This window comes from Pristis pectinata, chromosome 40 (assembly GCF_009764475.1).
Source record: "Pristis pectinata isolate sPriPec2 chromosome 40, sPriPec2.1.pri, whole genome shotgun sequence".
NCBI lineage: Eukaryota > Metazoa > Chordata > Chondrichthyes > Rhinopristiformes > Pristidae > Pristis > Pristis pectinata.
The window spans coordinates 3,755,409-3,760,933 of NC_067443.1; positions in this window are offsets into that span (position 1 = coordinate 3,755,409).

Here is a 5,525-nt window from a genome sequence, read left to right on the forward strand (position 1 = left end):
GCCACACCACCCCGTCCCTCACACACCCCCCGTCCCTTCATCACCCTGATCCCTCCCCGTCATCCCCACCTCCCCCCGTCCTCCACCCTGTCCCTCCCCCTCATCCCCCCTCTCATCCCCTCCATCCATCCCCCCCTTTCCCCCTCCCTCACCCCCCCTCCCCCCCCGGTGCCCCATTCCCTGTGCGGCGGCGTGCATGGCACTCCGTGCCCGCGCTGTCTGCGTGCGTGACCGTGCGGGTGTTTACTTGCCCCCTGCCCGGGGAGAGTGTGCGCGCACAGTGAGCGTGCACGGGCGTGTGCCCATGGCACTGTGCCGGGTGCGCGTGCCCCCCCCCCCCGCCCCCTGTGCGCGCCCGCCTGGCAGCAACCAAAAGCCGAGCCGGGCTGCGGGCGGCCGAGCATGGACCCCGGATTATTTATACCTGGGGGAGGGACTCCCCCCCCGGGGCTGGGCAGGCAGGGGGCGCTGGCAGCCGCGGGGTCTCCCCCCACCGGGGCAGGGCAAGGCGGGGGGGCGCGGGCACGGCGGGTGAGGGGGGTGCTGATCCTGAGGCAGTGTGGGGGGGGGGGGGGGAGGGAAATGCGGCAGTCGGTCCACGCACAGCAAGATCCCACAGCCCCTCCTCAGTCCCCCATCCTCATAATATATATCCCTGTCCCCCCGTATATCCCCCCTCGTATGTCCCCCTGGTATATCCCCCGTATATCCCCATCCCCCCTCATATATCCCCGTATATCCCCCATATGTCCCCGTCGTATATCCCTCCCCCCATATCCCCAACCCCAGGCTCTGGTCAGAGTCTCACAGCACGTACACAGGCCCTTCGGCCCAACCCGTCCATGCTGACCAAGATTCAAGCCGGTCCCATTTGCCCGCTTTTGGCCCATGTCCCTCTAAACCTTTCCCATCCACGTACGTGTCCAAGTGTTGACAATGTACCTGCCTCAACCACTTCCTCTGGCAGCTCGTTCCACATACAGACCACCCTCTGTGTGAAAAACTTGCCCCTCGGGTCCCCTTTAAATCTCTTTCGCCTCTCACCTTAAACCTGTGCCCTCTAGTTCTTGATTCCCCAACCCTGGGGAAAGAGACAGTGCACATTCACCCTTTCTCTACCCTCACGATGTTACACACCTCTATAAGGTCACCCCTCCGCTCCAAGGAACGAAGTCCCAGCCCGCCCAACCTCTCCCTATGACTCAGGCCCTCGAGTCCCGGTAACATCCTTGTAAATCTCCTCTGCACCCTTTCCAGTTTAATGATGTCTTTCCTATAACAGGGTGACCAAAACTGTACGTAACATACACCTGTATAGTCCCCTTTTACACCTTTCCCCTCTCACCTTAAACCCAAGCCCTTCAGTTTTAGACTCCCCTACCCTGGGGATAAGACTGTGACTGCCCCTCATGATTTTATCAACCTCCATGAGGTCACCTCTCAGCCTCCATCGCTCCAGGGAAAACACTCCCAGCCTGCCCGGCCTCTCCTTATAACTCAAGCCCTCCAGTCCCGGGAACATCCCCGTGAATCGTTCCGACACCCTCCCTATAGCTGGGCGATCAGAACTGCACACCGCGCGGTCTCACCGACGTCTTGTACAGCTGTAACGGGATGTCCCGACTCCTGTACTCAATGCCCTGACCAATGAAGGCCAGCGTGCCAGACCCCCTTCCCCAGCACCCTGCCTACCTGCGTCGGGCCAGCTCCAGAGAGGTTGCAAAGGTCCCAGCGGGGTTGCAGAGGAAGGATTACTGGATCCAGGGACAAGGGGGAGTTTCAGCTCCCTGGGAAGAGCTGGGGGCTGTCACAGCTCAGAGGGCTGGGTGGTCAAGATCAGGACAGGGTCAGCGGCAAGGGTAGGGAAGGTGCTTCCATTGGCTGACCAAGGAGCCATGTTCCGATCCCTGGATGCAGGGTCGGCGAGATACGATCCCGATTTGTCAGGATCACTTTCAGGGAACCATGGACCTGTACTCCATGGTCCCTCTGTTTTACAACACTCCCCAGGGCCTGACCACCAGAAGGAGTCATCCAGTTGTGGAAATGGCGGAAGGGGTGATTGGTAATTGGTCCCAGCCTGTCCAACTTCTCCCTATAACTCAGGCCCTCGAGTCCTGGCAACATCCTCGTAAACCTCCCCTGCACTCTTTCCAGCCTTATGGCATCTTTCCTACAGCAGGGCGACCAAAACTGAACATGATATTCCAAACGTGGCTTCACCAACTTCTCGTACAGCTGCAACATAACGTCCCAACTCCTGTACTCGATGCCCTGACTGATGTGAGCCACTAAACGTTCTTCCTCGCCCTCGCGACCTCCCCTAAAACGTGGCAACTGGAACTGGCCCGACACAGGTAGGCAGGCTGGTGAAGGTGGCGTCTGGCACGCTGGCCTTCATCGGTCAAGGCACTGAGTACAGGAGTCGGGACGTCACGTTACAGCTGTACAAGTCGTCGGTAAGACTGCACTTGGAGTGTCGTGTGTAGTTCTGGTCGCCCAGCTATAGGAAGGGTGGGATTAAGCTGGAGAGTGGGCAGGAAGGATTCACGGGGATGTTACCAGGACTGGAGGGGTTGAATTACAAGGCTGGACGGACTGGGACTGTTTTCCCTGGAGAGAAGGAGGCAGAGGAGATCCCGATTTGTCCCGAATTGCATTCGTACAGTTGGGTACTCGATGGGTTGAAGGGCCTGTTTTTGGTGCTGTGTGACTCTTAACGGTTACGACCAGACCTCCGGGTGGTGGGAAACCCAACAGGGGAATTGGAATTGCAGTGCAGAAAAGACCCTTCAGCCCATCAAGTCCGTGCCGACCCACTGACACCCACCCAGTTTACAGCAAACCATCTCACGGCGATGGTGACCCAATTGCTTCTCGCCTGGAATGCTTCCCCCACCCCCTCCACTCTCCCAGTCCAGGAGAAGGGTCTCGACCCGAAAACGCGTCAGCTGTCCATTTCCCTCCACGGACGCTGGCCGACCCGCTCAGTTCCTCCACGTCTTGTCCAGATCCCGGCCCCTCTGTGTCTCCCATCTCCCTCTGGAGTCTGCACATTCTCCGTGACCCCCGTGGGTCTCTCCCGGGTGCCCCGGTTCCCTCCTGCCTGCCAGAGACGGTGGGCTGATTGACTACCGTAAATTGTCATCCCCCCCCCCCCCCGGTTCGTGGGTGTGGGGGGAGTCGATAGGAATCAAGTGAGATGGGTGTAAATGGGTGGTCAGACTGGACTCTGTGGGCCGAATGGCCTCCTCCTGCGCTGCAACCACAGAATTCTCTCCCACTAAACGCTGCTGAAGCCAAACCGTTAAATATATTGTGGGGAGGGGGTTAGAAATTGTCCTTAAAGGGTGTGGGGAGGAAACTGAGTGAGCAGCCAGGGTAGTATCGAGGGGCTGAATGGCCTGGCACCTGCTGCTCTCCTGTCCTGTCCCTCGACGGGGAACGCAGGGCACGGCCTCCATCTGCAGCGAGCTGGCGTAACAGAGTGACGTCCACTGTCGACTTCTCCCCCTCCCAATAAAACGGGGGAGGCTCGGGGTAAGTCCACCCAGCTCTGCTGGGATCTCCATCCCGGCCAAGCAACCGGGAATGCCAGCTTTCGGGAAACAGCGGGGGTGGGGGGGGGGGGAGCCCGTCACCCCCGTTGGCAAGGCCACGCGTCGAATTCCGTTCCCCCTGATGGCTGCTTTGGCCCCACCCGGTCTGTGCTGTTCCCATTTAATCCTCCCTTCCCCACCACGTTCAGTCCCGGTCGCCTCACTACAGGAAGAATGTGGAAGCCATAGAGAGGGTGCAGAGGAGATTTACAAGGATGCTGCCTGGATTGGGGAGCATGCCTTATGAAAGCAGGTTGAGTGAACTCGGCCTTTTCTCCTTGAAGCGACGGAGGATCAGGGGGGACCTGATAGAGGTGTATAAGACGATGAGAGGCATTGATCGTGTGGATAGTCAGAGGCTTTTCCCCAGGGCTGAAATGGTGGCCACAAGAGGACACAGGTTTAAGGTGCTGGGGAGTAGGTACAGAGGGGATGTCAGGGGTAAGTTTTTTACTCAGAGAGTGGTGAGTGTGTGGACTGGGCTGCCGGCAACGGTGGTGGAGACGGATACGATAGGGTCTTTTAAGAGACTTTGGACAGGTACATGGAGCTGAGAAAAATAGAGGGTTGGGGGTAAGCCTAGTAATCTCTAAGGTTGGGACATGTTCAGCACAGCTTTGTGGACCGAAGGGCCTGAATTGTGCTGTAGGTTTTCTATGTTTCTACCCCTCACCCACACGCCAGGGGGGAGGGGGGGGGTGTGATTTACAGTGGCCGATCAACCCACCGACTCGCCCCCCGCGCGTTCGTTGGGACGCGGGAGGGAACTGGATCACCCAAGTGAGGACCCACGCGGTCACGGGAGAAGGTGCAGACCCCGGACACGCGAGCGGAGGTCGGGGATGGAACCCGGGGCTGCGAGGCGGCAGCTCCACGCCGCCCTTTACAGCGCCAACTTGGCGCACAGTGAGATCCCATAACGCAGCCACGCGAGGATCGGTAATCGGCTGAGCGGTATGGAGCTGAGGGTCAAGGGTTGTGTCTCGGACTGGAGGCCCTGTGTCCAGCAGTGTGCCATGGGTCAGTGCTGGGACCTTTGTTACATTTGGATCTGAATATATGTTAGGAAGTTTGTGGATGATACTAAACTAGGTGGTGTTACAGATAGTGTAGAAGTTTATGAAAAATTACGGGGGGATCTTGATCAGCTGGGTCTGTGGGCTGAGGATTGGCAGATGGCTTTCAACCCAGATAAATGTGAGGTGCTGGCATTTTGGGAGATCAAACCAGGGCAGGACTTGTACAGTGAACGGTCGAGCCCGTTATGGGAGTGTTCTGGAACAGGGACCTTGGCGTGCAAGTGCATAGTTCGCTGAAAGCATCCTCGCAGGTAGACAGGGCGGTGAAGAAGGCGTCCGGCACGCCGGTCTTCATCGGTCAGGGCGCCGAGTACAGGAGTCGGGAGGTTACGTTGCAGTTGTACAAGTCGTTGGTGAGGCCGCACTTGGAGTATTGTGTACAGTTTTGGTCACGCTGTTACAGGAAAGGTTTATTAAACTAGAAAAGGTGCAGAAGAGATTTACCAGGACGTTGCCTGGACTTGGGGGCCTGAGTCACAAGGAGAGGTTGCGTACACTAGGACTGAGGTGACCCGATAGAGGTATATAAGATCATCGGGGCATAGACGGGGAGGAAGGCACGTAGTCTTTTTCCCAGGGAAGGGGTGCTAAAAACAAGAGGGCAAAGGTTTAAGATCAGAGGCGAGGGATTTAAAGGGGACATCTGGGGCAGCTTCTTCACGCAAAGGGTGGTGTGTGTTTGGAATGAGCTGTCGCAGGAAGAAAGTGCAAACTACACACACACACACAGAGCACCAGAGGTCGGGATCAAACCCAGAAATCCCACCGATTCCCAAAGGGACAGGAAGAGGACACTTGGCCCACCCCCCCCCCCAGAATACTAGTCCTCCGTAACTTAGCAAGAGAG